At 33.0% G+C, this 12,134-nt stretch overlaps 1 protein-coding gene and 1 non-coding gene across 3 annotated transcripts in view; both read left to right on the top strand.

Annotated features, from left to right (window-relative positions):
* The window catches only part of LOC106669459 (muscarinic acetylcholine receptor M3), a 350,439-nt gene that overhangs the window by 114,065 nt on the left and 224,240 nt on the right, over positions 1-12,134 (top strand). The gene's annotated exons all lie outside the window — the stretch shown is intronic.
* Trnay-gua lies at positions 2,588-2,686 on the top strand. The gene is made up of 2 exons: positions 2,588-2,624; positions 2,651-2,686. It is a non-coding gene; the product is annotated as a tRNA-Tyr (tRNA).

Below are 12,134 nucleotides of genomic sequence, written 5' to 3'. Positions count from 1 at the left end.
TCTTGCAGCAGAATAAGCCGGGCAATCCGAAAAAGTGTGGTCTGGTGTCTCTTTAGAACCGTTAGAGCACTGCGGGCACTCCGCCGTGTTCCGCATGCCAAATTTACACAAATACGTCCCAAAATCACCATGCCCCGTGAACATTTGGGTCATATAATGATCTGTCTCGACATATTTACGTTTTAGTCTGTCACTTATAGAAGGCATAAGCTGATGGGTACGACGGCCTTTGTCTGTTTCATCCCATCGTCTCTGCCATCGAGTAATTGTCTCCAGTTGAATTCTATTGATAATGTTTTTTTTTTTCCGCCGGTTCCATTCCTTGCGTTTCTTCATAGATTCTACGCCGTTTTTCGACTTATAATATAATTGGGATTAGTCCGGCTATTACACAGAGAGCTTCCGTAGGAGCAGTACGGTATGCTCTAGTGATTTTTAGTAGTATTTTTCGCTGCGCTGTTTCTAACGTTTTTTACTTATTAGTTTTTGGTTGTTATAAGTAGAAAACAAACACTTAGATTGAATATAACATTTTTTTTTGCATAGTATAAATTCAATTTTTTCCACATCCTACATGTATTTGTTAAATTTAAACCATGTTTGTAAATCTCAGGCCCTGAAGATGATCTCAATAAAGATCGAAACGTTGGCACGATAAAGAAAATGTTTTTCTGAAACCTACATCACACCAGACCGCATCTCATGATTTCCGAATAATCGTTGTAGAATGAGTCAATCGAGAATTACAGATATCCTGAGAAGGAGATGTTTCAGTACAAGGATTCGTTTCCTATACAAAAATGACAGTGGAGGCGGAATATTTCAAAAGAAGATGAAAGTGGTACATATAATTGCATTTTATATTGTGGCTAAAGAAAAAACTAGAACCTTCTAAGGTAAGATTAGTGGAGATAAAGTCCAGAAAGACAACCCAGGAGTATATTACGGATGCGGTATAGAAAGGTTTTATTATGCACATAAGGTGCATCATTTACATCGGGATGAGGTGTAAAGGTGGTTTATAAATTAATTACATATTAGTTGCGAGTAGATTAGATTCATCCTCCTATCTTCTAACATAGAAACCATTACGCAAACAGGAACGCACTTTTATAATAAAAATATTTTAAAAAATTTAAAAAACGTTTTCTAAATTTTTTTTGTATTCAATTGGTTTCCATATCATAGCAGCTTAATTATTTATTAAGAAAAATCGAAAGTTTGATTAATTTAATTAAGGAAGATAATCGTATGATCTCGAAAAGTTTTTTTATAAGACGAAGTAAGTATAAAGCTTATTCCATACCGGAAAAAAGCGCATTTTTGAGATAGCTTTGTAGATTCGCAGTTTTTCCCTGGGATATTCACCTAGCCATCCGACTGAGGGTGGTTATTGAGCCTTTGACGACTTAGCGAGAAACTGAACTCGCTTTGAAGTTCACAATTACAATTTGCGTCGGAAGGATGCGGTATTTCCATTCCGCCTGAACGCCCTTGATCCATAAGGCTTTCGCTTTAGTTGTTTGGAAAATTCTTTAAAATATGTCTAAACACCAATATTTTTGGTGAAAATTTGAATTTTAGATTATTTGGAGATCATGAGATGCGGTTTGGTGTGACATTGGTTTATAAAAACATTTTCTTTATCGTGTCAACGTTTCAATGTTTATTAAGATCGTCTTCAGGGCCTGGGATTTACAAACTTGTTTAAATTTAATAAATACATGTAGGATGTGGAATAAAGGGAATTTATACAATGAAAATTTTTTTTTTAATATTCAATCAATGTTTTTGTACCCGCTACACAGAAAATAAACACAATGAGTGAGTACAAAAACTTTGATTGAATCTAAAATTTCCACCATTGTAGAAATTCATTTTTTTTTCAAAATATAACGAGAAATCTTTTGAACACCAGAGATTTTATTTTTTCAGTGCTAGTACAATTTTTGATATTATTTTCCACAAACAACGTTCTAAGTTTTTACAACTTTTCGAACCTGGTACAACTCTCCAAGTTTAAACGCGTTGTGTAGTGCTCTAATAAAATAATACCTCTATTATAAACTAAAGCAACAGTGAAACAACGCAATAAATATGTTATTATATGGAGATGGTGAGATGCAGTCTGGTTGTGACGTAAGTTTAGAAAAACATTTGCTTTATCGTGTCGACGTTTCGAACTTTATTCAGGTCATCTTCAGGGCCTGGGATTTTTAAACATTTTTTAAATTATATCACATCCTACATGTATTTGTATAATTTAAACAATGTTTATAAACCCCAGGCCCTGAAGATGATCTCAATAAAGATCGAAACGTTGGCACGATAAAGAAAATGTTTTCTGAAACCTACACCACACCAGACCGCATCTCACGATCTCCGAATCGACTAACGGTCACTAAACACCACACATTAATTTAATAATTGCTTTTAAATCTTCCAAATAAATATTTATAAAAAATTTAAATTCTACATAAATTTTTAAAACTTGCAATATAATTATTTTCTACTAGAACATTACGTGACCTAGTTCTTCCCTCCGTATATGCACTCATTTTACAACAGAACAGTACTTTCACTAACTCCTCTGGTAGCTCAGTTGGTAGAGCGGTGGACTGTAGTAGGTTGTTGCATAATCAGTGCAGATATCCATAGGCCGCTGGTTCAAATCCGGCCCGGAGGAAATATTTTTTTTAACTTTTACTTAATAAACTGTTTTATGTTTGCATTATTTTATAAATTTATTACTGTTCTGTTTATATAATTAATTGGTTCAACCAATAAGCGCTGATAATACATATTGCACCCTGGAAAATAATTCTTTATTCTATAACAATAAAAAAATTGTTATAAAAATCCATATTAAAAAAAATTAGTTTCTTAGAGTTGCTTAGCATTTACAACTTCTTAATTCCAATTATTTTTCAGCTTAAAAACATTTGCACAGATAGTTGTCCAGTTAAAAGATTACTCAAAGTCCTGCAAATATACTTTCTTTATACATTTGAGAACATTCCAATGAGTGCCACTCCAAAAAATATATTATTATTATAAAAATAGTATTTTTATTTGTTTGATATGCTTCAGTTTAATAATTATGTTTGGGAGTAATTAAAAATTTCTGGAAAAATTGAGATTCTGATCGACGTTTGCTCAAAAACCTTCACAATTTACATCAGTAACTTCGGTGATTGATGAAATTTCAATTTCATCAATATAGTCATAATTTTTCGTTCCACTAATACACTAATCCACAAAAATTTAATTCAAATTATTCAAAATTACAGGTGATTAATAAAAGTTTTTTTTTACATATTTAGTCACTTAAGAGCGGATGTAAGTTCATACAGTTAAACATTTTTTTCGAACATGCCATAACATTTAATAATAAAACATCTATTTCTTTATTAATTGCATATGTTTAACGTTAATAATTTCCTTTAACACTAAATAAAAATAACTGATTCTGATAATTTTTAGGCTTTGATCAATTTATTCATCAATTCAGTTTTTATAAATAAACTGGTGAGCTTTACATATTTGTATAAATTGTTTACCGTTCTGCTGGCTGTATATAATCCATAATATAGTTGTAGATATAAATAAATGGAGTAAAAATAGTCCAGTCCAATTTTTGGCGAAATTACTTAATTTTTTGACAGGTTATTGTTGCTTATTAAATATTTATTTGGAACAGATTTCATATTTTCTTTAGAACTCTTCATATCTTCTTACACATCATGTGAAACTGCAGTTTAGTGAGCAAACCAGACCGCATCTCACGATTTCTGAATAATCTTTGACTAACGGTCAATAATCACCCGACATTTATAATCACAGAGTGGTTACACATTAAACAGTCATTCACAAATTCAAACAAATATATGAAAACTTCGGTACTCATTTTACGATTTTTTGGTAAACAAGAGTTTGTACCACAAAAATAAGTTCAGGTGGTAATGAGCCCTAGTGCCCTCTCTTAAAGGAATGGCTTATTCGTTTGTGGAAACTCTGTGTAAATTGTTAAATTCTCCCATTCTCCTTTCTCATTTTCTTCTTCTCGCTCTCTCTCTCCGCTCCCACTCTCTCTCCCTTTCCCACTTCCCACTCCCACTTTCTCTCCTCTCTCTCTCTCTCTCTCTCTCTCTCTCTCTCTCTCCCCTTTCCCACTCCCACTAACATACTCACTTTCTCTCTCTCGTTTCGATCTTTATTGAGATTATCTTGAGGGCCTTGGATTTGCAAACATTGTTTAAATTATACAAGTGAATTTATACAATGCTAGAAATTTTAGACTCAATCAAAGTATTGTACTGATGTTAAAAGATTAAATGAAAAATAATTAATTGTGTTTTTTGAAACTTTTCCTTGTGGTTTGAACATTTTTTTAAATTAATTTTTTTGTTAGAATTAACCACAAATTATAAATGAAAAAGATTGCCTTTAAAAAATTCAAGTGATTATAAAAATTATAATATAAAAAATAAGTCAGTGAACATAAGGAAGTAAAAGTATGCTAAACCGTGACGGTAGAACTATCATGAAGGTTTAGCATATCAATCTCTTTCAAAAAGAATTATAGTCTGTTTATCCAAATGGATTTTGTCTAGAAAAGAATGTATCATTTGTGAATTAAATAGATAGCCCAATTGAACGACGAATTGGTTTTTTTTCCGCTGAATCCTTTACTAAGGATAGAAATATTTCGCTTTTTATTCTGATAAAGCTGCCTGTTAAATCGTGATAAAAGGCATTCGGATCGACACCCCATCTCACGAATTCAATAACCCTCCCTCTCGGCCAATAAACCAAAATTTAATTAGCCAAATAATGGAAAGGGCTGAACAGCTTTCTCGGGGTGAATTCGAGCGGATCCGGTGGTGTCTATGGCATGAATGCTCCCCGGGGGAAGAAGAGAACTTCCGTCGCTTCTCCTGGAAGATGAACCGTTGAATACCCAGCCTTCTGATATAAAGGGACAAAGGCGATACAAAGACGTTTGGGCCGAAACCGAGACATTCTTTTCCAGCGAGTTTCGCAATTATCTTTTTATTAAATACACTTGAGCCGAGTGCATATTTCATAAATTTAAGCATCTATGCTTCAATGGTACAAATATCTATTAGTGAACACCTTTTACTTAAATACTAGATTACAATTGAATTTTACTTAGAAATTTCATATTCGTTGGAAAGGAAATATCTATATGTCACATTTTCGAAGGCGACGCGAGCTTTCATGGTGTGTAGAAGAATAGCAGGAAGGAACTGGGGATGCAGACCGGAAACCCTGCTATGGATGTACACCATGATAGGAAGACCTTTACTTACATACGGAGCTATAGCCTGGGCTGATAAAGCAGAAGTAACTAAAAGAATAGAAATCACAAAAATACAGAGACTTGCATGCATCTGCATAACGGGAGCAATGAGAACATGTCCTACAATTAGCATGAAAAAAGTACTGGGATTAATCCGCCCTACACCCATGGTAATAAGGACAGCGCAGAAAACCATCATTAATTTTACCAATGAGAAACCTCCAACAGGAATAAAACTAAAATGGAGAGATAGCAACAAACTATGGAAAGACCAAGCTGCAAGAGACGACATGAACAGGATGTTTGAATTCAACCAAAACTTTCGAATAAAAAACTAGGTACCAAAAAAGAATGGGAACAGGAGGGAAACAACTCTTTCAAAAATGGCACCATCCTTTGGTACACAGATGGATCTAGAACACAAGAAGGTACAGGGGCAGGAGTATATGGACCTGGAACCAAATACTCAGAACCCATGGGAAAATACACCAGTATCTTCCAAGCTGAAATTCATGCAATCGAAAGATGTACCCAACTCAACCTAAGTGAAGGGTACAATAACAAGAATATAGCTATCATGTCTGATAGCCAAGCAGCCATCAAAGCACTAAGCTCAAATATCATTAGTTCAAGAATGGTGCTGAACTGCAAAACCAAACTAAACATATTAGGTATACAGAATAAAATCATTCTCTGCTGGGTCCCAGGACACATGGAAGTAGAAGGCAACGAGAATGCGGACATCCTTGCAAGGCAAGGAGCTGCTGCACCGCTGACAGGACCCTTCTTGGCATAGGAACCCACACTATTAACGAATATCTCAGACAGAACGACAAAAAGAAAATGAGGGAACTATGGAATTCACTCATTGGACACAGATAATCCGAGAATCTTCTAACCAATTTCGGAAGAAAAGAAATTACAGAATGTGTCAAGGGAAGCAGGAATAAACTGCGAATCCTAATAGGAATCCTGACAGGACACTGCAAGTTAAACGGATACTTAAAGAAGATGGGAATAATCTAAAATGGCACATGCAGATTCTGCAATGAAGCAGAAGAGACACCAACACATCTACTAACAAACTGCGGAGCTATACAATACAAATACAATGTTTTGGGATGCATAATGTGACCATAGAAGAGCTTCAACCATTGATACCGGGCCTATTTTGATGAAATAGGACACACCAATGTGCTTTAGGCAGAGCACGGGGGATACAATACCTCTTAAAAGGCGCAGTATACCACACCCTGAAACTATATCTACTACTTCTACTACATGTCCCATTTTTTGATATAGAGCAGGAGTATTATCGTTTTTTTTTGTTTTTTTTTTGTTTTAGTTTGAGTTTGAGTCTATTTATTAGGTAATTTTACTTATATAGAAAGTGGAAGGTTTATGGGCCGACAAACAGCTGAGGTCATCGCCGGCCCTCCGCATGTATTCATTCTCTTTCCTGTCTTTTGTATTGAACTGCAGCCATTTGAGCATCTCGATCTGGTTACTGACTCTCTGCTTTTACTTGTATATTACGTCGTTATTTTAAAAAGCTAGCCTCTTGTTAGTATCTCAGGTTGTCAACTTAAGAATAGATACACAACATACAATACATAACATATATATCGCCACAAACATAGAAGTCTATTCACTCCCCCAGAGTACTCGATATTCCTCGGGGCGGGGTTGAACCCACTCCATTCGCGCTAATAACTTACTTTTACTCTCCAGACGTCACACACTCAGATAATTTTACTTTTACATACATTTTGTACAAAGTGACTACAAGGGGAAATGTCTAAGACAATATACATCCTTGTGGCAGAGGGCTTAAGTATATTTACAATATTTGTTGATTTGGCCTAGAGAAATAAGAACAGTGGTGGAAATTATACTAAAAACCACTTGCAGGAAGAAAACACTAATAAATAGGGAAGTTACAAATAATTACATATATTATAAATTATAAATCATAAGTTAGTGACTACATATGTACAATAGATAAGTTTGATAAACAACACATTTCTTTAATATTAGCTAATTTCATAAATGAGTTAATAAATAATTACTAATTATTATGAGTTAAAATCATTGAATAGACTTGTACAATACATAGTCTGACATTTACTAATTTGGTAAATAAATAAATACATATATAAACAGTAAAATTAACAATTTAATAAATAATATCACAGTGAATTATTTGTTATTTCAAGTGTGTTTCTAATTTTTGTTTGAGGTTATAGTTTCCTACATTCTTTACTGTCATATTTATACTCTCAGCGCTACGTTCATAAAACGAGCTAGTTATCCTTTTGATATCATCCTTAATGTATGGGATGTTTAAAATTTCGTGCATATAATTTATACGAACACTTCTTTTAGAGGATGTAATTAACCTTAAAAATTTATTTTGAATTGTTTGTAGGCACTTTATATTGGTGTTGCTTGTGTAGTTCCATACCTGACAGGCGTATAACAGCCTGGTTATGGTTTTATATATAATGCGTTTATTTTGGGGGCTCATCCCAGATTCTCTACACATTAAAGGGAACAGAGCTTTGATAGCACACTTCCCTTTATCAACCTTTTTACAAGTGTTGGTACCAAAGTTAAGCTTGCTATCGAGGTGTAAACCAAGGTATTGGACACTATTGCGCCAAGGAACATTTGAGTCACCGATTCTTATAAATTCCCTATGTATAGGATGTCGTTTTGTGAATAGAATTGCCTCAGTTTTTGTTGTGTTTAACCTGAGTTTCCATCTGTGGCAAAACCTAACGATCCTATGGAGGTTTCGGTTCAATTTGTTAATAATAGCACTTACCCTCTACGATGAACAGTATATTGCTATGTCATCAGCATACATAGCTATTAGTATAGACTATTATCGTAGAACACTATTGGAAAAAGCGCAAATAATAAAGCGCTTATCTTGCAAACAGAGAAATAAAAAATAATTACATAATGTAATTATGATTTGCTTAGCAAAAAAATGAAACCGAGACCAATTATTCAAAGTATTTACGTTTTTTCCTCTTACTGTTCTTAACGGTTTAATAATTATTTCATTCCAGAATGAAAAATTGAAGAGTTACTTATCTTTTTTGATTTTTTATGTCAAGAACAATTACTACCATTTCTTCATGTTCCACCTACCAGGTTCGCTCTTTTCTTTCTTTTTCCCTTTATCCCTTGAGCACATGTGTGATACTTACACTACAGCTTTCATTTTTTATCTCTACGATACTTTTTATAACTGTCTATTTTTGCACAATCTGCGAAAGTTCAAACCTACAGCCTCAATTCTTGAAATACTTTATTAGACGCTATAAAAGTTCCGTTTAAACGGAGAGAATACAATCTAAAATTTTGAGAAGAAACACAGTCATAAAAGGATTACTGTACTTTTCAATCGTTTTCAAAAATGTTATTTTAATTGAAACAATCAAATTTCTAAATAGATGCACAGGTCGGTGCAGAAGAATTTTGTTTTATTTATTTAATTCCCTAGTTTTCGTGATCCGCTTGACCAATTAATATCTTTCAATAATTAAGGTTTTTAGTTGAGATAAAAAAGTGTCACGAGCGGGATTCGAACCCAGAATCTATGGCAGTAGATGCATGAGAACAGTAGGTGTTAACTATTCATTTTATTTTTTGTAATTCCTTATTTTGTCTTCATCCAAATACACAGCTTCATTGAAATGTTTAAAAATGAGAAGATAACTAACAATATGTTAAAAAGTCATGGTAATCAATTATCGTTTTGGTCCAAATTGCAATTGGTGAAAATGTGCAGTTTATCAATTTCCATGCGATCATTAATATTTAAAACTTGTTCCTTTTGTAATTTATGAACAGCTTCGTCATATTTTAATGAGCTCCCTGGTTTGTACCATTGGGGGAAAATATCGCGACAATTATCTACTAACTTTGGAGTCCCATTGGTGAAACTTTTAGGGACGACAACGATTTAACAAGTTTAACAAACTCGATTCATGTTGTTATTTTAATATAAATTTTTTCAAAAAATTTGTATTAAAAATATTACAATTTTAAATTATTACTTTTACTCTTGTTATAGCAATTTTTATTATGGTGGCAATATGTTTTCTCTTTTAGTTTGCAGTAAAACAAAGCTTTAGTGTTTCATTCTTTGTTGTAGACGAATAGATTTTTTCAAAATAGGTCAATACTAAGATTAAAATAAATAAAACAAGTACACACAGACACAGAAACACACACAATTTGGCACAAGACTCACTCTACAATTTCAATTTCGCTCCCATCTTCCGTACAGTTGAATAACAAACAAGTTTTAAGGAAAACGAACTGGAATGATCAAAAAAGACAGAACTAGATATGGTTTAATATTAGGACAAAAAATATCAAAATTTCAGTAACTTCTTTGAAGTGCTTTGAAATAAAATCAGGACTAATAGAATCTGAATTGATAAAAAGTTTCTAGAAAAAAATACAAATATATACATATACAGCCTTAAATATTATATTCTTAACCAATTAGAAAGAAGAAAAACGTATTGCAACACATACACTGGGGGGCGTCGGTGGCCGAAACGGTTTAGGCGTTGACACGGCGCGCATCACTGTAAGGTAAAGGTCCCGGGTTCGAATCCAGCGGCCCTGCATTCGAACCCGACATACTTACAAATGGTTTTTTTTTTAAACATCGACACCCCGAGGGTTGATATAACCTCTGCTGTTGCCAACTCTCGTAAAAAAAATAAATTAATTAAAAAAAAATACACTCTCAATCTCCCGCCCTCTCGCATTTCCTCCCTTCCTCTTCTCATCATTCTTCTCCTCTTCATTCTTTTTCCTAGTTTATACTATTTTCTCTAATTTGTAGTATATTACTTGTTATTCTAATACATCCTCTACTCAGATTCTTTCCGTATCTGTTTCTGTCTAAGTCTCCCTTTCTCTCATTCACTCTCCATTCCCCTTTTCTCTTTCTCCCTTGTTTATGTTATATTCCTTCTACTTTATCTACCTTATAATCAATTATGTCCTTATTCTAATATAATAATTATTAATAGAATTAATAGTATTACAATAATTTTCTGTATTAGTAAACAATTTAAAAATAAATAAAATTTTATAGATAGATAGCCTTAAATATTATAATTTTAACCAATTAGAAAGAAGAGTGTATTATTGCGCATACTCTCTCTCTCGCATTCCGCTCCTCTCCTCTTTACACCATTCTGTGTCCTCTTCATTCTTTTTCCTATGTTTATACTATGTTTGTGCTATTTTTTCAAATGTATAATATATTATTTATTATTCTAATACATCAACTACTCAGATTCTTTCCGTATCTGTCTCTCTCTCTCTCTCNCACTCACTCTCTTTCTTTCTTTCGTTCTTTCTTTCTTCCTTTCAAATAGATGTTTACACTTTTTGTTAACCGTGTAAATACTTAGAAATAATTTCAAAGAGATGGAGATATATTCCTCGTAAGCTTGATGAAGGAAACATTTTTCTTTCTTTCAAATTCTTATTATTTTTTATATGGAAATTATCATCATAAGATAAAAGATAAAACAATCATTTTTACTGATGTAATGTTATGTTTAAATTCAAAAATATTGTAAATTAGGAAGTATTTTTTCAAAAAGATTCTACGTACATTAGACAAAATTAAGCTTCGACCATTAATTTATAAGTTCAGCCTAGTAGAGTGAACGAAATTTATTACTTAATCACTCTCTCTCTCTCCCTCTCTCTCTTTCTCTCTCTCTCTTTCTAACTCACTCTTTCTTTCTTCCTTTCAAATAGATGTTTAAACTTTTTGTTAACCGTGTAAATCCTTAGAAATAATTTCAAAGAGATGGAGATATATTCTTCATAAGCTTGATGAAGGAAATGTTTTACTTTCTTTCAAATTCGTATTATTTTTTGTATGGAAATAAATATATCATCAAAAGATGCATTTTTACTGAATATTTTACCGAGTTACGTATAAATGAGAAAATATTGGTTTATTCCGAACGTTCCGGTTAAGATAGATTAGGTAAACCCGCAGTTGAGTTTTTCCTTCTGTCTACTTCATATTTTATTTACATTCGAACGAGGTGAAATATTCAAGGGGTCGAATTTTTGAGCTGTACAAAATGTCGTATTAAATGGCTATGACGTCGTTCCTCGGTACCATAACAGAACCATAATAAAGGCACAATTCGTTTTAAAATTCGTCGAAAAGATTTGTAAAATGTTTACCGTCAGATGTTTCCACTTACTAAAAATAGTTATACTGGAATCGATAGACGTTTGTTGATCCCGTCTTCCCGAAGGCTGCACGAAAGTAGTAAAAGGAGTTAGCCAAAGTAAAACTCTCGGCGGGCACACTTATGTAGTGATTCAGTCCACGTTTTATCGGATTGCCTTCAAACGGATTTTTTCGATCCCGTTTGACGTACGGACGCGAAAGAAAATTTACATTTTATCCGTTTGGTGAACATGTTGAACAACAACTAAATAATTTAGTATTACAGGTATAAAATAAAATATTATCCATTATAATGGCAACAAATATAAACCTTTTTGACAAATCATAAAATAAAGAAATTAATCTTTCTTACGGTTGCAATACTTTTTTTGGGGTGATATTAGATCGAAAAATATTATCACGTTAAGAAATGTTTATACCAATAGACCCTTGAAGCCGAGAATGTATTAAAGATTCTTACAGATCAGACAAATTATTTCGATACATAGAATAAGAAAGTCATAAACAGGGTTGTATTATAGGAGACTGAATAAACAATTAAAGTTTTTAGTTGAG

This window comes from Cimex lectularius, unplaced genomic scaffold, assembly GCF_000648675.2.
Source record: "Cimex lectularius strain Harlan isolate CLEC.00 unplaced genomic scaffold, Clec_2.1 scaffold11, whole genome shotgun sequence".
Taxonomy (NCBI): domain Eukaryota; kingdom Metazoa; phylum Arthropoda; class Insecta; order Hemiptera; family Cimicidae; genus Cimex; species Cimex lectularius.
Note: the sequence above shows the minus strand (reverse complement) of the source record. Positions and strands in the feature narration are given on the sequence as shown.